Source organism: Malus domestica, chromosome 10 (genome assembly GCF_042453785.1).
Source record: "Malus domestica chromosome 10, GDT2T_hap1".
NCBI classification, from domain to species: domain Eukaryota; kingdom Viridiplantae; phylum Streptophyta; class Magnoliopsida; order Rosales; family Rosaceae; genus Malus; species Malus domestica.
In genome coordinates this window covers 14,344,333-14,366,418 of record NC_091670.1, presented here as the reverse complement: position 1 = coordinate 14,366,418, position 22,086 = coordinate 14,344,333, and the positions used below count along the sequence as shown (strand labels likewise).

Sequence of the window (22,086 nt, the reverse complement as noted above, 5' to 3'; positions counted from 1 at the left end):
TTTATCGTTAAAACTCAGAGTTTTCAAGTTTTTTTCATTAGTTTTCCTCATTTTAAAAGCAATGACCTCCACACATTAGCTTTTAAAAGCAACCTGTAGTTTGCTTTTAAAAGCTGCTTTAATAAAAAAGGGAGTTGAGCCTTTAGAATATTTTTAATTCATGTAATAAGCTTATTAATTTTAAACAATGGCATTATTTATCCTTCTAGACACAACTTTTGCATTGCTTTTTATACTCGTACCAGTTTTAAAAATACAGTTTATCAAATGCTTAACTACTTTATTTTGCAACTAATTATTTCTAAAAGCATAGCAAAAGCAATTTATTGAAAAAGCACAACAATCCCAAATTGGTCCTTAAAAGGCTTAAAGCAATTTTTGGAAACAACAAATTGTTTCGGCAAGGTTTGCTGGTAGCACTTCGAAGTGCTTCTTAAAACTTTCAATCCGCTTCTAATTAATAAATGCATTTATAAGTATAAGTGATCATTCGTGAAATACAAAGTGTATGTGAGCATAAGTGTTTTTTAGAGATTCGCTCTCAAATTGGCTGTTATTAGGTTTTGAGAGAGAGGTGGATCAAATTCTGTCTATCGACTTAACTGGTGCGGAGGTGTTAAAAATAGCAGACGCACGCAACCACCGAAAACAAAACTGACAACCAAGAGGAAGTATGGTGGATGAAGAACTCGAATGGAGGGGCACCGGGAATGATTGGCTTGTCACCAGGAAAGTGTGACTTTTTGTAGACAATCATGATACAGATTCCACACAGAACTTGTGGCCATTTCCATTAAGGTAAAGTCATGCAGGGATATGCATACGTTCTTACTCATCCGGGAATCCCCTCAATTGTAAGTTTCTAAATTTGATTTACCCTCTCTCAAGTAAGAAAGTTGACATCTTGGTAAGCGCTTTGCTAGTGCTCGTTTAGCAGATATAAAATATGAGATTTAGGAGGCTATGGAGTTCGGATTCTTGTAGTTATTAGAGCACAAAGCTGTTTGAACAGAAAAAGTTAACTTTCTTAGGATTTGGGTCTTATGTTGCCCTAGTGAACTTGTCTTTAACTGATTACTTTAGCTACATTAGGTATTAAAATCTGTTTATCTGATTGTCCTCGTGACAGTTTTACGCCCACTTCTTCGATTGGGGCATGAAAGAGGAGATCAGTAAACTCGTTGCAATCAGGTTAAGGAACCGGATCAGACGTGACAGTGTCCTGCGTATTCTAGCTTCTGCTGCAGATCTTATGTAGCTTCCATTTATGAGAAAATCATAGCTAAGATTGGTCCAAGGTATGATGTTGGGAAACTACCAAATTGCAACTTTTGGAAATGACTACTGCGTGTGGGAGAAAAAGCATGAGCCCTTGTTGGAATGAAAACTAACTACAACTTCTGTATTACAGGTGTATTATATGCTTATTATTGAGGAAAAACAAATAGTAGTCCTCAACCGAAAAAGAAAATTCGATTCATTAATGCCCCAATGAGGTTAGTACAAGAATATTAATTCAATTTACGTGTAGAATTTCTCTGGAAGCAACCATTTGGCCAAGTCAGGTTAGTGTTTATGTTGTCTGGTTTGATTCAAGAGCATGTTAAGAATTCTTATCGATCGAGAATATTACACACCTAAATTTTTTAACTAAACTGGTTCAATTGATGGTGTGTGAACATGCATTGTCCCTTCTTAATTGCTAAAAGAAAAATGGGGTTCAGAGTAGACCCGAATCTGAATCAGTGCTACTGCTTTACTTGACAAACAAACTTTAGTAACGCTAGCAACACTGCTAAAGCTTTCACAGACGAGCAATTATTTTCTCTACCCAATTCAACCGTTAAGCATTCATGGTTGGAATTTGATGTGCAAAAGTAGTAGACGCAGCGAACTGCACTTTAATTTCAAAGAACAGAACAGAAAACTTATCTAATGGTTCAAGACCCCTGTCGAAGTGGGAATGGAACCCCAGTCATTAGTTTATCGGCAAAGTAGCGGTCAGAGTTTCAGTTAAACAAAACAGTCAGGATTTCACTTACCAAAACAGTCAAGTTTTTCATGTCTTTTGGCAAAGTATCAGTCAGGGTTTCACTTGCCAAAACAGTCAGGATTTTGGAACCAAGTCAACTCTTCTCCTAAGATTGATCATAAATTCATAATCTCCTTATGATAAAGAGATTTATTTTGCAAGTTCGTTATTACGGGTAGTTCCTACAAAGGATCGGACTAATGACATACAATACTTGAATTGCTACAGAGTTGGTTCTCATCCTTCAGAGACTATGAGTGTAATAGGAGCATCCGTCGACAAAAGGATCACCCTAAGATAATCACCTCATGGCTATTGAGAACGAATCAAATCAGATGGTTCTATTTCTCAATCTTTCTTACTTGCTCATACGGAACCAAGGTCGAAAAGATTGAGAGTCATTCACAACTACTGATGAAGGATTCCTCAAAAAGCTAAGGTTTAGTAATCCTTTTTAGAAATCAAACGAATTCAGTCTTATACATACGCAAGGAAGGTAATCAAAAAAGAAAGAAGATGAGTCTTGTTTATATATATTGAAATAAAACATTCACAAAACAATTCAAGGCTTCAAGCTCATAGGAGACATGAACGCTGGGTCCGTTTCCCTCATCTATTTCCTTCTCTCCATCACTCTCACATCCAAATTCACTGCTTCTCAGATTCCATTTCAGGTATTTATAACCTCTCTCTGTCACTCTCCCTCCCTCCCTCAGAGACTAATGTGTTTTCGGGTGGATGGTGATCAGAGGTTCAATTGGGAATCAAGCAAGAAAGGAGGATGGTACAACATTTTAAAGCAGTCTGTACAAGACCTAGCTAGTTCTGGAATCACAAATGCTTGTCTTCCTCCACCCTCTCATGCTATTTCAGATGATGGTATGTATCTGTCCTAACTCTCTTTCGAACCTTGTCATTAGTCCAGACCAGATTTTGTTTTAAGTTTTTGTGTTATATGACAATTCTTGTACTGAGGCTTCACCTCATATCTTTCCTTTCTACGGATACATGCCAGGAAGGCTCTATGATCTCAATACAAAATATATAAACAAAGATGAATTGGAAGTCACTGGTAAGCACATATGGAATACAGTCTGTGGCAGATATAGTTATAAACCACAGAACTGCAGAGAAGCAAGACGAGAGAGGAATATGGTGCATCTTCAAAGGAGGAATTGACGATAATCGTCTTGATTGGGGCCCATCTCTTATTTGCAGCAATGACACGGCTTATTCTGATGGCAAGGGGAACTCTGACACTGGAGAGGACTTTGGCGCCGCTCCTGACATTGACCACAAAAACACTAGGGTCCAGAATGAGCTCTCGGATTGGATGAATTGGTTAAAGACTGATATCGGATTGAGTGGTGGGAGATTTTATATTGTCAAGGGATATGCTCCTGAATTTACCAAGTTGTATGCGACAAACACAAGTCCAAATTTCACATTAGGGGAACTTTGGAATTCCCTTTCATATGGAAGTGATGGAAATCCGAACCCTGATCAGGATGCACATCGTGGAGCGTTAGTGGGATGGGTGGAGAGTGCTGGAGGAGATGTCACAGCATTTGATTTCACAACTAAAGGGATACTTTAGGCTGCAGTCCAAGGGGAGCTTTGGCGGCTGAAGGACTCCAATGGCGGTGCTTCGGGGATGATTGGCGTGAAGCCAGGAAATAGTGTAACTTTCATCGACAATCATTATACAGGTTCTCCACAACATGTGGCCGTTTCCATCTGGTAAGGCCATTCAAGGATATGCCTACATTCTCACCCATCCAGGAATCTCATCAATTGTAAGCTCTTTTTCATCTAGCTTTGAGTAACGCTAGGCAAACCAAATTCACACCATTGTTGACACATTCACTAATAAAACTCGGTACACATGAAGTGATAAGGTCCACCTGTATTAGAGTGTGTCAACAATGGTGTTAGTTTTACGTTTTCACAAGCTAGAAATTTGCCATCTTTCCTTACGATGAACTACCTTTCCAATCTATATAAATATAAAATAAAAAAATGTGAGACTTGTGGCAGAGAAAGAACTGATTGATTAGCATTTGAGTTATTTCTATTCCCTTATTTATAATTGATCTTACGGTACATGCTTAAATTTGTTATCTGATTATTTTTGTAACAGTTTTACAACCACTTCTTTGACTGGGGCTTGAAAGTCGATCTCTAAACTCACTGCAATCAGATAGAGAAATGGGATCAAACCCGGCATTGCCTTGCGCATTCTAGCAGCTGATGCAGATGTCTATGTAACTGCCATAGATGAGAAAATCATCGTCAAGATTGGTCCGAAGAGCGACGTAGGCCAACTTATACCTTCAAACTTCCGCATTTCGACTTCTGGATGTTAACCATAGTGGAGCACTCAATAATATAAAAAACAGAGAGAAGGGTATCAAAAGAAAAGAGAGAAAGCTTGAGAGAGAAGATACTAAAATCTTTGATCATTTTCTGTCAAAATGAATCTTTCCACAATCTTACACTTATATCTTCTCTGATCTTATTACAATAACCTTATCCTTATTACAAGATTATTCATTACAGCTAAGCCTAACAACCTTTATAACTGCCTAGTGTAATCTATCTCCTCAATGACTGATGAGTGGCACAATCCTCATTATTCATTCTTCATACTCTAACATCCCACCTCAAACTCATGTTTGGATGATCCAAGCATAAGATTAGAGCAGTGAGTGTTGAAAAGAGGAGAGCTAAGTCCTTTGTTAAGTATATCAGCAAACTGTTCAGAAGAGGATACAAATTGAACCAAAAGCTTCTTTGCAGCAACTCTCTCTCGGACAAAGTGTACATCCACTCAATATGTTTAGTTCGCTGATGTTGAACTGGATTGAAGGATAAGGCATGGCAAACATATTATCATAGAACAATACTAGAGTATACTGAAGTTTGATCCACAGAAAATGGAGTAATTGCTAAATTCAATCCAACTATGCAACTGTGGAAGAAAGTGCCCTGTATTCAGCCTCAGTAGAGGACCTGGATACATTTTGTTGTATCTTGGATGACCAGGATATAGGGTTATTACCCAGAAACACAACCAATCATGTTGTAGACCACTTGTCATTTGGGTCACCTGCACAGTCAGCATCTCCTTTGGTATAGGTAATCCCATTAGACAAAGAACCCTTGAGATATCTTAAAATGCGCTTAACTGCTGTAAAATGAGACACCATAAGAACCTGCATAAATTAGCAAACCTAATGAACAGAAAATGCAATATCCAGCCTTGTAAACACAAGGTACTGCAATGCCCTAACGATGCTTCTATACAAAGTAGGATTGGTGCATGGTTGACCATCATCTTTGAGTAGTCTACTATAAGGAAGACAAGGAGTTGCAGCAGCTTTAGAGTCTAACATTTCTATTTTCTTCAACATACCTTGTATATACTTTTCTTGAGATAAGAACAAGCCATCCTTGGCTTTGGTAATCTAAATTCCCAAGAAAAATAATGCAAGAATCCAAGATCCTTAATATCAAACTCCTTTCACAAATCAGAAATAACTTGTTGTACAACATCAGTGACACTACTAGTTATTATAATATCATCAACATACAAAAGCAATATCAGAATTGAGCTACCAACATGCTTCACAAATAGAGAAGTATCAGAATAGGTATTACTAGAACCCAATTGAGGCAGAAACTGAGTAATCAATCATTCCAAGCTTGTGGAGCTTGTTTTAATCCATAGTGGGATTTGTGTAACTTGCAAACCAATGAAGGGTACCTAACATCTTCAAAACCAGGTGGTTGAGACATATACACCTCCTCTTGTACCATGCAGAAAAACATTCTTAACATCTAGCTGCCTTAATTCCTAACTAAACTTAGATGCCAATGCAAGAACCAACCTTGCAGGTGTTGTTTTTACTACAGGACTGAATGTCTCTCCATAGTCAAGTCATTGTTCTTAACTAAAGCCCTTTGCCACTAAACGAGCCTTGTGCCTTACTATTGTCCCATCAACATTTCTTTTAACCTTAAACACCTATTTACAACCCACCAAATTCTTCTGATAAGGAAGAATAACTAAGCTCCAAGTGTTTTGCGAATGCAATGCCTCAATTTCCTCTTTCATAGCATCAAACCACACTGGAACCTTCAAAGCAGTTTTATAAGTTGCAGGTTCTGTATGTGTAAGAACAAAAATTGATGCACTGTGTACTGAGGCAATAAAAGCTTTCTTCTTAAAAATGCCACTTTTAGACCAAGTTTGCATAAGATGAAGATTCATAGGTGGTATACTCATAACCACTTGCAAACTATCAGTACGAAACTCATGTGTCACCGCTGCAGGAGAATCTTGTGCAATAATGGACTGAGATGTAGGTATATTTGGTGGTGGAGATGGTGGTAGAGGTATAGTTGGTGGTGGAGATGGTTCAATAGGGGACACCAAAATATTCTAAAGGTTAGGGAACAAAGAAGGGGAAATGGCTGGGACATTTGATGTGGGTGAATGTTGTGGTTTTGCAGTAAAAGATACATGAGGAAAATCTAACTCATCGAATATGACATGTCTTAAGATATAGGTTTTCTTATGACTTAGCTCATAACATATATAACCCTTATAACAAGTCGCATAACCCAAGAATATACACTTAAAAGTCTTAGGTTGCAATTTGGTGGTGTTATAAGGTTTTAAAAAGGATAACGTGAACAACCAAATACTATAAGATGCTGGATCTCAGGTATGGCAGAATGAAGACTTTCAAAAGGTGAATTATGATTGATAACAGAAGATGGCATTCTATTTATAAGGTAGATGGTTGTTTGACAAGCATAAGTCCAAAACTTTGATGGTAACTTGGCATTTTGCAGAAGTGTAATGGCAGTTTCAACATGTTTGTATTTTCTCTCATCTATTTTGTTCTGGGGTATATAAACAAGACTTTTGGTGAGCAAAACCATTTTTAGTGAGAAAAGATTGAAATGTTTTTCCTATATACTCTCATCCCCCATCACTCTGCAATATTTTTATCTTTGCTGAAAATTGAGTATACACAAACTAATAAAATGTAGCAAAGATAGACGAAAAGTCTAATTTATTGATTAAGGTAAACATCCAGCAAAATCTGGAACATTCATCAACAAAAATGACATAGTACCTAAACCAATCAATGGATATACATGGTGCAGGTCCCCACAAATCACTAAGGATGACTTCAAATGGGATTACAGACCTAGTTAACACTGATTGAAAAGGAAGTTTTGGAACTTTCCTTCCAGACAACTTTGACAAACAATAGGAGATGTATCATTTACAACAGACACTTTAGACTTATGAAGTATATGAGAAACAATAGGGTTTGAAGGATGACCTAATCGGCTATGCCATAAGGTAGAAGTGACAAGTTTCCCAAAACAGGCAATAACTTGATTTGCTGAGAACACTGGTGCAGAAGAAAAGGCAGCTAAGCTATAGGATAAAGTCTATTATTGTAAAGCCCCTTAAACAAGATTCTCCTTGTGGCCTTGTCCTGAATCCAAAAACAGTGAGCATCGAAAATTAGCCAACAATTGTTGTCCAAACAAATTTTATGAACTGAAAACAAATTATGAGACAATTTGGGAACATAAAGAACTGAGTTTAATTTGATGGATTGAATAGGAGTTCTTTAGAGAGAATCTCCTATACGTGTAACATACAAACCTTGCCCATTAACAATCTGCACAGTATCATGTTGGGATATAGTGAAGCCAGGGATAAGTTGTTCAGATCATGTGTCATATGGTTGGTTGCAGTAGAGTCGGTTAACCAAACTTGCTAAGGAATTGCAGTTCATGTAGAAGTAGACATGGAAGGCATGGCATATGAAAGAGAAGCATACATTTGATTGTGCATAGGACTAGGAGCCATATTCATCATGGGAGAAGGCATCACAGAGAGGGTTTATGGCTATCACTTGTCATTTTATTGATGCTTTATAGATGCTACAAAATCGAATTTTGAAGTAATTCATTAGTTCTTATAGTACATGTGATACATATTAATTTTTGCATACTTTATATTCAATGACATGTTGCATCAATGACAAAAATGATTAGTTTTATTGTAAACCTCAAACCTCCTAATGACATGATAAAAGTAGATTAATTCTTAAACTTGTCTGTTGTGTTATTCATCATTTCATCTCTGTTTTGGAAGAGATGGAAAGGGTAAAGTGGGTAAGTCTACCATTGGAACACTGCTATACACATTGTTGAGACTTGATGCTCGTATCAAAGTGATTCTCCTGACTAATGTACATGTATAAACTATATGGGGTAATTACACTAAACTACCTTAATTTTGGGTCGAACTACAATATCATATCTCATGTTTTAAACATTGCAATTTTATACCTCAACTTATAAATTCGTTGCAATGTCATACCTCCGTTAAATTTTGTGTCAGTTTGGCTGTTAAATGATAACGTGACAAGAGTGAGGCCTATTTCTTAGAATAAAAAATTAATTAAATAATAATAAATTAAGGAATATTTTTGTTTGAAAATTTTAAAATTAATTAAACAAAATTCCTCTCCTATGCGGCTTCATCCCCTCTAACCTCCCCCACCTCTCATTTCCACCCCACTCTTAGAAATGGATTTACCTAAAGCTTAAAGCTATGAAATTCAAGCAAAATCACAACCACCATGATTGGAGAAAGAGAAAATAATCATACTTAGAAGGGATTTTACTTTATTGCTCTGCAAATGCCCAAAGAAATGCCATTCAATGTCCTCCAGAAGCTGCAACACCCAAACGATCACCAAAATTTCAATTTCTTTCAGAAGAAATAGGTTGCCCAAAACTCTTTAGAGAGAGGCAGAAGTTTTATACCTGAGGAGCTTTGTCGACGATTTCTTGGACATAGTTTTCACCAAAACAGCGATGGCTGGTGTCGTACACTTGGCGGAGCAGGGAAACTGGCTTCGTCTTTCTCGTCGTCACCGAGCGGAGCACCGTCTCGTGGACGCCTTCGATTGCGGCGGAGCTGGCCATGCCTGGTTGCTCCTCTTTTTCGGGTTCGTTTTCTCTCTCCGCTTTCTCCAAATTGTTAGGTTGCAAATTGTGATTACACATCCATTGCATCTGTGGCGTGGAAGCTTAATGATTCGCGATTGCCATTGCCTCCAATCCGACACCCTCTGCCTCGTCAACAGCTCCAGCGTCACTCTCTGGGACTCTACACCGCCAGCCACGTTGTCTCGTCAACTGAAATTGGCAATTTGATTCGAGCAAATTGGTATCCCAAAACGGCACCGTTCCAAAGTGTTCCAGCTTCGATAATCCCACTGATTCGATCGTCTTGGGCAGAAATTCACTATGAGTAAGGTTTTGCGATCTGGGTTGTACTTGTTTAAGCTTGTAAAAAATGGGAATCTTACACTGGTAGTGGTAGCGTGTACTGGAAGGTCATTAAGGCCATCTCCAACCGAATGGTCCAGAGGGCCAGGGTCGAAAATAGCCCGAAAATTGTCTCCAACCGAGGGCTAGCCAGAGGGTTCTGGAATCTGGGAAGGCCCTACGGAATCGGAGAGGGCTGAAGGGCTGGCCATTTTTTTTTAATGTTTTGTTATTTTTGTCGATTATAGCCGACATAAATAATATAGTATATATTATTAGTGTTGGTTATAACCGACACTAATAGCAATGTTAATATAATAGCAGTTTGAATAGTGTCGGTTAAAACCGACACTAATTTGAATTCTAATTTGAATTCCAACGGCTAGCCAATCACTAGCCGTTGTATTCAATTTTTGTTTTTTTTTTATGAATTTAAACCTTTTTTTTTTTCTATAACTTCCTATAACTTTTTTTCTATAACTTATATTTTACAAATTTTGGTTCATATATTTTTTTGTATAACTTCTATTTTACAAAATTTGTTTCATATATTTTTTTAAATTCCATTTTTTTCCTATAACTTCTATTTCACAAAATTTGTTTCATATTTTTTTTAAATTCTATTTTTTTTCCTATAACTTCCTAAGCCATTATACAACATCAAATTAAATTAAGTAACATGAAACAACATTAAACAATATGAAACAACATTAAATAACATTAACCAACATAAAAATTATACAACATGAAACTTAAACAACATTTTTAAAAACATTTAAAAACATAAAACGTAAATGCCTACTCCATGCTTCTTTGGGCCCAAAGATGTTCAACAAGATCTTGTTGTAGGTACTTGTTTGTGGTACAAGAGCGTATCATTCTATAGTGCATCATGTACTCATCTATAGAGATACTACCAGTTCTTGGATTGAAAGGCAAATTAGGCTCATCATATATTTTTGCACAAGCCCTTCTTGACCTATTTGGATCTTCTTGGTCGTCATCGGACTCTCCATCAATATACCCATCTCGCTCATCCTCCACTATCATATTGTGTAATATGATGCAAGACATCATGATGGAGTCCAAATTTTCTCGACTCCACCCTCTTGTCGGTTCGCTAATGATCTTCCACCGTGCTTGTATAATACCAAAAGCTCTCACAACATCTTTCAGATATGCCTCTTGGTGTAAGGTAAACAACTTTTCCGCGTCATTCCTAGGTTTGGAATTGCTTGGACAAGTGTTGCCCACTTTGGGTAGATGTCATCTACCAAGTAATACCCCATATTGTATTGACGGTCGTTGATGTAATAGTCAAGTTGAGGTGCTTTACCTGCCGTCAAGTTATTGAAGAGGGGTGAACACCCAAGAACTGTAATGTCATTTTGGGATCCAAGGACTCCAAAGAAAGCATGCCAGATCCATGTGTCATATGAGCAACTGCCTCTAACACAACAGTTGGCTTTCTCGACCTTCCGCTAAAGCCTCCTTGCCATCCGGTGGGACAGTTCTTCCAATCCTAATGCATGCAATCTAATGACCCTATCATGCCCGGAAACCCACGGTCTTCAGCTTTGCGAATAAGCCGATTTAGATCTTCTTGATTTGGCTCGCGGAGGTACTTGTCTTTGTAAACCTGAACAATTGTGTCACAAAATTCTTCAAGAGTATCAAGGTATGTAGACTCAGACATACCATGGGTTTCATCCATCGAATCAGCTGGGGAGCCATAGGCCATCATTCGAAGTGCAACAGTAACCTTCTGATAAGGTGAGAAACTAGGACGGCCTGCTCTGTCCCGCTTCTATCGCTGGATTGACCTGCTGGACATCACAAAGTAAACACTCGAAGACATGACGCCTCATCCGGAAGCGACGACTGAAATCCTTTTCTGTGTACAACGAGTTGGGGTCGAAGTACTTGTTCATCAGATTGGCATGCGACATCGCTCTGTTTCGTGGTTTGTAAGAGCGACTAGCAATAGAGCCACCCCATTGAGGTTGTTCATCAGTTGGCTGACACACCATGGCCGCAGGCATGGCTGCTGCTCTATTTTGTTTGTTTCGCCTTACTTGAACTTCTTCATCAGACTCCTCATCTTCTCATCTCATTTGCGCCCATTTTGATTCTTTTTTGGAATTGGATGAGGACCCTTAGTTAGAATCTGAAGAGGATCCAAAGTTGAAATTCATTGCAAACTTGAATTGAAAAAGATTGAATTGAAATAGATTGAATTCAAAGTTGTGTGAATTATATCCCAATATCCACCCTATTTATAGCAAAAAAAAATTCAAATCCAACGGTTAGCTGACGTCACTTAGCCATTGGATTTGAATTTAAGTTGTAGTTTTTAAATAATAAATTATGTTTGGCCCTATGGCCCTTTGGCCCTCGGCTGGAGATGGTTTTTTGTGACAGGGCTAAAACGAGCCCTTTGGCCCTCTGACCCTCGGTTGGAGACGAAGGCAAATATGGCCATGTACTATTTATTAAAATATTAATATCTTGGAGGATCTTTGAGGGCCAGAGGGCTAAAACGAGCCATCTAGCCAGCCATCGGTTGGAGATGGCCTAAGAAGCTTGGAAAAAGACAAGGGAGAGAGAGAAGCGGGGAGACAAGAGAGGGATCTTTTTAATTTAATTTTAATTTTTTCAAACGAAAAAATTTCTTAATAATTAATTAATGTTTTATTCTAAAAAGTAGGCCCTATAGTTGTCACATCATCATTTAACAATCAAATTGACATAAAATTTAACGGAAGTCTGACATTGCAATGAATTCATAAGTTAAGGTATGACATTGTAATGTTTAAAATATGAGGTATGAAATTTTGGTTCGATCCAAAATTGAGGTATTTTGTGTAATTTACCCAATTATATATATATATATATATATATATATATATATATATATATATATATATATAGAGAGAGAGAGAGAGAGAGAGAGAGAGAGAGAGAGAGAGAGAGAGAGAGAGAGAGAGAGAATTGTTATTGGTGTTGGAAATGTGCCCTAAAGCCAATCATATGATGATACTTTACGGACATTTTACATGTTAAACTAATCTAGTTTAACTATAAAGGGCAAAGATTATTGTTTGAGCCGTCTCATATAAATGTTATATGCTTAAACGATAAAGTCCAAGGAATATGTGATTGGAAGAATGTAATCTAATGAAGTTAGATTCATGAGACCATTCTTTCGTAGACACATCCTAAATGTTCCTGATCATAGGATTGCCAATTGGGCATTGACAGTCCGTCAAGATCGGTACGTGCTATGTCTTCTCTCAGGGAGAGTGACTAGTCTCGAGTCATTGGTGTGTGTGACATGATAGCAGCATATTTATGCGCTTTAGTTAGCTAGTTCTTATGCATCTTTGTTATGTTTTCTTCGTTAAAGTAGTCTTTTAAGCTACTTTCATGTGTTTTCAGGTTTAAAGGACATATTACATGAAATGATGCAAGTTGGAGCTTTTGGAGCAAAATATGAGCTTGGATTGAAAAGGACATGCTTGGAACACAAGGTTGGGATGGAATTGAAGAGTTGAAGATTTGAGGTTTCCTACTTGAAGTAGGAAAGCTAAGCCTAAAAGTTTCCATTTTGGGTTGATCTTTCCTAAATCGGAATTGGCAACCAAAGTTTCTAAAGTTGGAAGTTTCTATTCTTGGAGGTTTCCATTTTCGTGAGTTTCTATTCTCGGCTTTGGGCTTTTGGATGACCCATCCTTACTTCTTGGACCTATGTCGCACCTAAACCCTAACCCTAGCCACTTAATCAGCCGCACCTAGGCCTTGTTCATATGCAAAAGAATCTGATTATTTACCCTAAGCCCATGCCGCACCTTTCCATCCTAGAAGCCCTATTTTACAAACCTTAACCCTAGCCCATTGTTTCAATCTGATTTCATTAGGGTTTTAGGCGCCTATATATATGTGTTTTACTTCTTTGGCCGAAGATCTCCCACTCTACAAATCAGAAATCGTCTAAACCCTATTCCCACACCTTGCCGCAGCCATCCCTCTACTCCAGCCACCATTCTCCATCTCCATACACCATCTACACCTCTTGCCGCACCACCATACCATCCTAATTCCCTTCCTAAACCAAAATCACATCCAAAAGTCCCCTTAACCATCTCTGCCGCAGCAAGGAGAAGAAGAAGAAGAGCTTGACGTGCAGAAATTCAAAGTGGAATTCTTGGGCGTTTTAGGTGTAATCTTTCTTATGTCTTCGATGTTTCAATTCAATAAATTTTGTGTTGTGAGTATGAGAAACTAAACCCCCTTAGTTGGGGGGTAATTCGAAACCATGTACATGCTTGCAATATGATTTGATTACATTCAGTTGTTATTTCATAAGTTGTGGATTTAATTCGTTCATCTATTTGATTGATAATTTATTTGTGTATGTTGATTGAGATTGCACGCTTAGTTTTCATGCATGAATATGATGCTAGATTATGAGGGAGTTTCACCTAATAGTTACAATCTTATAATCACAAGTAGTGAAGGTCGCTTGAAAACGATCGCGTTGAATGAATTCTTAGCATAAGTTTCATGCAATTCATAGTAACAAATGCTTCGTCAATGCTTATGTTTTTCATAGAACTGATGTGATATTAACTAGCACTCAAATTAAACCCTCTTTTTATCAATTGTAGCAATGTATGTAAGTAGGGATCGTTCTAAACCGGGGATTAGGAGGGATTGCTAAACACTTGGAAACTGACTTAAAAACTCAAAAACAAAGTTTAAAACACTAAACTAGACTCAAAGAATGCAAAACTAAAGGTTAAAACACTTAAACAAACCTAAAACTCAAAACAGCAACCTAATGACTCAAAACTGCCTAAAAACCACTTTCTGGGCAGTTTTGAGAACCTAACAAGAACTTGACGAATTTGAGTGAAAACTTGAATCAAAACACTTAGAAACACAAATCAAAACACTTTCTAACTAATCTAAGACTTCAAAATAAAGGGGGATTTGTTTTGGACGAAAATTGAAAACAAAACAGAAACTTAAAACTAAACAGATTGTAAAACGTTTTTGGACGAAAAGGATGGATAAAAGGCTAGTTAGGAGGTTCTTCTCCACACATGTCACACTTGCAAACAAAACGATTTTCAGTTGTTCTTTCAATAAATTATGAATACTCAACGCCCCAAATTAACCGTGAATTGCACTAATTAACCCTCAGTTTTTCCACGAGTTATTGAGTTGGATGATTGCATACGACAACCCAAAACATTCCCTACAAGTTCCCTACATGAATTGCATAATAGAGATACAAGCAAGAATCATTACGTTCTATGAAAAACATAAGCATTGACGAAGCATTTGTTACTATGAATTGCATGAAACTTATGCCAAGAATTCATTCAACGCGATCGTTTTCAAGCGACCTTCACTACTTGTGATTATAAGATTGTAACTATTAGGTGAAACTCCCTCATAATCTAGCATCATATTCATGCATGAAAACTAAGCGTGCACTCTCAATCAACATACACAAATAAGTTATCAATCAAATAGATGAACGAATTGAATCCACAACTTATGAAATAACAACTGAATGTAATCAAATCATATTGCAAGCATGTACATGGTTTCGAATCACCCCCTAACTAAGAGGGGTTTAGTTCCTCATACTCGCAAAGCAAAGATACATAAATTTAGAAATTAAAACCCAAAGAAAGAAAACACCTAGAAGGCTCCAACTTGGCAGCAAGATCATCAATGGTTTCCCTTTCCTCCTTGCTGCGGCAGAGAAGTTTAGAATAGGTTTTAGGTGGTATTTAGGGTGTAGAATGGATGGGGAATGGTAGGGAAAGGTTTAGGGTTGATGGGGGTACGGCTAGGGATGATTTTTGGGCAAAATTTTGGGACTTTGGTGATGGGAAGGTGCGGCAGAATGCAAGGGCAGATTTCTGGCGTGAATGATTGTGTATGAGAGGTGGTGATCTGATCTAGGGGTTATAATGAGTATATATAGGCATCCAAAACCCTAGGGTAATCAGATTAGGGTTTCTAGAAGCCTAAATCCACCAGAAATTAGGTTAAAACAATCAGATTTTTAGTGGGAATAAGGCCTAAGGTGCGGCTAGGGTTAGGGTTTAGAGATGGGCCTATGGTGCGGCAATGTCCAAGAATGTAAGGATGGGTCATCTAGAAGCCCAAAGCCAAGAATAGAAACTCTCACAAATGGAAACCTCCAAGAATAGAAACTTCCAACTTTAGAAACTTCGGGTTCTAATTCTGAATTCTTTGTTCTTCACTTTCATTTCTTCATTTCTTAAGCTCCCTTTGACCTTCAACTCGTCCATTTCATGCCAACCTTGGTTTCCAAGCATGTCCTTTTCAATCCAAGCTCACTTTTTGCTCCAAAAGCTCCAAATTGCATCATTTCATGTAATATGTCCTTTAAACCTGAAAACACATGAAAGTAGGTTAAAAGACTACTTTAACGAAGAAAACATAACGAAAATGCATAAGAACTAGCTAACTAAGGCGCATAAATATGCTCCTATCAAATTCCCCCACACTTAGCTTTTGCTAGTCCTCGAGCAAAACAAACAAAAGAAAGAAAACAAAACGAAACAAACTAACCAAAACAAAACCTAAACCTTCCAACGTTTGCCTCAGGGATTTCCAATGCACATGACATGTTAAAGATTGTTATCCCCACAGATTTGAGTCATCTTTACACAAGCACATACTTAATTAAAGCCACTACTCACTAGTTCACAAGTAATCAATTAAAACAATGCTTTGAATGTAGTAACATGCCTTAGAGAATTCCCTCAATTCCTTACAAGATATACACTCTATTTTCACTCAGATTTTCTAACTCCACACCCTACACTAGTCATATGTGAGAAGATTGATGTAGATATGACAACGAATGCTCACATATATGTATCACAAAGAACGCAATTTCTAGAGTTAAGAAGCATGTTTAGATATGATCTCATGAATGGAATGCTACTACTTAGATGCGAGAACCAGTGACACCATATGCTCATACCAAATTCAAACTCCACAGATTGAAACACATAACACTCAAGATAGAAGTTAAGGGTTGTAATGGGGCTCGGGGTATTGGTTAACAAGGAAAGGATAAGGAAAACAAACGTTCTTCAAGCGATAGTAAGCAAAGCAATGAAATTGAGACTTAGAATTCACTTAGATTGCAGAAATTAACTTTAACACACAAGGGGGATACTTAAACAACTCCTTAGGGTCAAATTCATTGTTTTGGACCCTTACTTCAACCAACAATACTTTGGAAGTCTTTGTCTCAACTTTTCAACTCTTTTTTTCATACTTCTCATACTTTTTCTTCATTTTTTTCTTTTTCCACGAATTTTTTTTTCTTTTCTTTCCACACGTGCCTATGGCACACAAAATCACAAAAGAAATACTTCCCCCACACTTGTTTTCTGCCAACATAAATCAAAAGGAATTCAATTTGAATCATGCTTTACTATGCTTTAAGAATAAGGTATGGATGGTCCTAATCTAGGCTAGGTGAGGATAATGTGGGTTAACAACAACATAGGCTAAACAAGGCTCAACGGGGTTAAACTTAAACATAAAATGATATGGGATACACGGCAGTTTGGCTAAGGTGGTGGTAACTACACAACTTTATCTTGAATATGTGTTATGCAAATCAATAACATGCTTTGAATGAAATGGGCATGAGTTCTAGCATTTGGAACTAAATGATGAAACGCCTTCTAAATAGTAACCAAGCAAGGAATAATGAGATCATGCAACGACTTAGAAAACAAAGAATGCACAGATTTTAACTCTCCAAATAAACGTTTAGGCTCAGGTCTCACAAGGTTGTAGCGTTAGTTTGAGTTCCTTCCTTCAAGCATGTTACAAAAACTGATTTTTTTTTCTTTTATGATTGCATGTGAATTCATAAGTTATAACCACAACCAAGCATAAACAAAGAGTAAATCAAACTTTCATCCATGTTAATCACTCTCTTTAACAGTCATGCACTTAAAAACCAAATCCTCATCATTGTGTTGGAAGGTACCCTAAGACACAAACAAACACACAAAAACAACTCTTTTTGGGTTTTTAAAACAAATTTTTCAAATTTTTATGTGATTTTCGGATTTTTACTTCAAAACACACTAAAACACACCAAAACTGCTAAAAAACACTTAAAAACAGCAAGGAACAAGTCTCCAAGTTAAGGGTGATAAAATCCCACGAATTTGCATTTAAAACACTTAGTTACCCCCCCACACTTAAATCAAACATTGTCCTCAATGTTTCAAGCATAAAATCACACTAAACAAAAAGAAACACACAAACAACAACTAAAACAACTAAATAGGCAGATTCGAAATAAATAACAAAGTGAAGAGTTTAGGAACGCAAATCTGGAATTGAAGTAATTCCTTGGTCTTCCTTTGTTGAATTGCATGGGTTGCCTCCCAAGTAGCGCTTTCCTTAACGTCGTACAGCCGGACGAAAAACACAATCATGCCCCATTGGAGCCCACGGCATGGAGTGGGATCTCCTCCACAACCTGCCCCACAAAGTTCTTGTACATTGCATCCTTGAACGGAAATGGATAGTGATGTTTGTTGATGGGTGCGTTGTGTTGCCTAAGGTTCATGTTCATGCGCCCACCATCGGAGATTTGCTTGGGTGCCTGCACCAAAGAAGGAAACCACCTATCAACTTTAATGGGAATTGGATTTGGACTAGGTGCCTTACCTTGGTGTTGTGATGAAGTGGCAGCAACATGAACTTTTTTTTCTCATGGTGTTCTCGGCCACATTGGGTATCTTAAGGGCAGTGGCCGTGGGGTCCTTATGCTCTACTCCAATTCCCTCGTCTTGCATGGCTCTTGATGCAACCTTTGTGTTAGGGGCTGAATGGTCTGTCCCTATCTTTTCTATTGTATCCACAACACAACAAGAACGAACAACATTAGGAGTCTCAATGGATTCAGAAATTTTAAAACAAATCATATCACCACCAAATGCCATAGTTACTTCTCCTTTGGCTACATCAATCTTGGTTTGAGCCGTTTTCATGAAAGGCCATCCAAGGAGAATGGGCAATGAAGGAGCATGATCTGATTCATCCATCTCAAGAACATAGAAATCCGCCGGAAAGATCAAATGATTAACCTGCACCAAAACATCTTCCACAACTCCCTTTGGATATGCATTAGATCTATCGGCCAATTGTATGATTACACCATCATTTTTTAACTTGCCTAGGTTCATAGATGCATAAATTGAATATGGCATAACATTTATGGATGCACCTAAGTCTAACATGGCAGATTTGAACCTAGTATTACCAATGACACAAGGAATGGTGAAACTACCCGAATCTTTGCATTTAGGAGGTAGTTTACGTTGTATCATGGCAGACACATTCTCACTTACCTGTACCACTTCTTTCTCCCGAAAACGTTTCTTTGTTGTACAAAGCTTCTTCAAACACTTGGCGTACTTCGGGATTTGCTTGATTGCATCCAAGAGAGGTATGTTAACTTGAACCTTCCTAAATGTCTCTAGAACATCTTTTTCCTCCTCTTCATTCTTGAATTGCAAAAATCTGCTAGGAAAGGGCACATTGGGTGGAATAATGTTAGAATTAACCAAACTTGGACTCATCTTACCTAGGGTGGACGGATTGGATGGCTTAGGGGCCATGGGTGCTTGCGGCAAAGGTGGTGCTACCTTTGCCGTGAGTGGACTTGGTGTCTCCTCTTCAGATTTCAACGTTTCATCCTCTTTGGGACCTGATTTTGGTGGTGTAGGACCTGCCCCAACTTCTTTTCCACTCCTTAGCATGATTGCATTGGCGGTTTCAAAACCTCCTTTTGGATTCGCAATGGTTGAACTAGGAAGCTTTCCTTGTTCTCTAAACTGCCCAACAAACTCCGCAATCTGCCCAATTTGCTTCTCCAATTGATCTACCCTAATGTTCGTGCTTTGCATTGCTTGGGTTTGCTTTTCCTGCCCATGAGTCAACTTGGTTAGTATCTTAAGAAGTGCATCATTGTCTAGGGACGTACCTGAAGCATTTGGGTCAGATTGTGGTTGGTTTTGATTGGGTGTGTACGGCTTGGTGAAGAACCCCGGGGGTTGTTGCCTAAAGCCTCCTTGGTTTTGAGGTTGTTGGGGCTCCCTCCACTTGAAATTTGGGTGGTCTCTCCAACCGGGATTATATGTGTTTGAATATGGATCGTTCCTTGGTTGGTTGTGACCTTGAAACCCAATTGCATGGGCGCTTTCCCATCCACCATTTTCAATCAACTGTGGACACTTTTCAGAGACATGTCCTTGGATGGAACATACGCCACATACAATTGGTCCTTGCATCTTCATGCCCTCGGCCATCTGAGACACAAGAGAAGTAAGATTAGCCAATTATGAATGAAGATCGGAAGTTGTACTTACCTCATGTACTTGGTGCCGTGGGGGTCCCCTTTGGCCTACTCCCTCATATTGTTGAGTGTTCAACGCTCGATTAGAGATCAAGATCTTGGCAGCCATGGGTGTTTTGTCCACCAATGCTCCCCCCGCCGAAGCATCAAGCATTTGACGTTCTAGAGGTAGGAGACCCTCGTAGAAATATTGCAAAAGCAACTCCTCCTTCATCTGATGCTGTGGACAAGAAGCAACAAGTGATTTAAATCGTTCATAATATGTAGGAAAAGACTCACCTTCTTCTTGCTGAATTCCGCTTATCTTTTTGCGTAGGAGGATGATGCGAGAAGTTGGAAAGAACTTCTCCAAGAAAGCTCTCTTCATACTCTCCCAAGAAGTAACAGTGCCGGGAGCTAACTCGTATAACCAATCCTTGGCTTTATCCATCAAAGAGAATGGAAAAGCCTTCATCTTCAAGATACATCCGTCAACATTGACGGGAGTCATACTAGAGCAAACCACTTCAAATTCTTTCAAATGTTTGTTAGGATCTTCCATGGACAAGCCATGGTATTTAGGAATATGATGAAGCAAACTTGACTTTAATTCAAACTCGTCCGTCTTACCTTGGGCAGCCGTGGGGTATTGGATGCACAAGGGTGCGGCATTATCCAAACCTGAGGCGGAAAGCTCTTTGAGTGTACGGTTGTCCACCGCCATGCCTTGGACTTCTTCAAATATCCCTGTCGTGGCCTCCTCCTCTTCTTGTACGTTTTCTTCAAGGTCAGATTCGGAATTGGGTGGATGGTGTTCTTGCTGGTTTCTAGCTCTTCTCAATTTCCTCTCAAAGTCGTCGTCAAAATCCAAGATGTTCGCACGAATCGTTTGAGAGCTTCTAGTCATACACTAGTACCTAAGAAACAAGAAACAAACTTAGATCAGAAACTTAAACAAAATCAGAAACAAAAACAATCCAAGGGATTAGGAAATTTGCTAATCCCCGGCAACGGCGCCAAAATTTGATGTGATATTAACTAGCACTCAAATTAAACCCTCTTTTTATCAATTGTAGCAATGTATGTAAGTAGGGATCGTTCTAAACCGGGGATTAGGAGGGATTGCTAAACACTTGGAAACTGACTTAAAAACTCAAAAACAAAGTTTAAAACACTAAACTAGACTCAAAGAATGCAAAACTAAAGGTTAAAACACTTAAACAAACCTAAAACTCAAAACAGCAACCTAATGACTCAAAACTGCCTAAAAACCACTTTCTGGGCAGTTTTGAGAACCTAACAAGAACTTGGACGAATTTGAGTGAAAACTTGAATCAAAACACTTAGAAACACAAATCAAAACACTTTCTAACTAATCTAAGACTTCAAAATAAAGGGGGATTTGTTTTGGACGAAAATTGAAAACAAAACAGAAACTTAAAACTAAACAGATTGTAAAACGTTTTTGGATGAAAAGGATGGATAAAAGGCTAGTTAGGAGGTTCTTCTCCACACATGTCACACTTGCAAACAAAACGATTTTCAGTTGTTCTTTCAATAAATTATGAATACTCAACGCCCCAAATTAACCGTGAATTGCACTAATTAACCCTCAGTTTTTCCACGAGTTATTGAGTTGGATGATTGCATACGACAACCCAAAACATTCCCTACAAGTTCCCTACATGAATTGCATAATAGAGATACAAGCAAGAATCATTACGTTCTATGAAAAACATAAGCATTGACGAAGCATTTGTTACTATGAATTGCATGAAACTTATGCCAAGAATTCATTCAACGCGATCGTTTTCAAGCGACCTTCACTACTTGTGATTATAAGATTGTAACTATTAGGTGAAACTCCCTCATAATCTAGCATCATATTCATGCATGAAAACTAAGCGTGCACTCTCAATCAACATGCACAAATAAGTTATCAATCAAATAGATGAACGAATTGAATCCACAACTTATGAAATAACAACTGAATGTAATCAAATCATATTGCAAGCATGTACATGGTTTCGAATCACCCCCTAACTAAGAGGGGTTTAGTTCCTCATACTCGCAAAGCAAAGATACATAAATTTAGAAATTAAAACCCAAAGAAAGAAAACACCTAGAAGGCTCCAACTTGGCAGCAAGATCATCAATGGTTTCCCTTTCCTCCTTGCTGCGGCAGAGAAGTTTAGAACAGGTTTTGGGTGGTATTTAGGGTGTATAATGGATGGGGAATGGTAGGGAAAGGTTTAGGGTTGAT

At 38.2% G+C, this 22,086-nt stretch overlaps 1 pseudogene; it reads left to right on the top strand.

The window, feature by feature from the left end:
* Positions 1 to 406: 406 nt before the first annotated feature.
* LOC114823141 (alpha-amylase-like) lies at positions 407 to 4,588 on the top strand (annotated as a pseudogene).
* Positions 4,589 to 22,086: the final 17,498 nt, after the last annotated feature.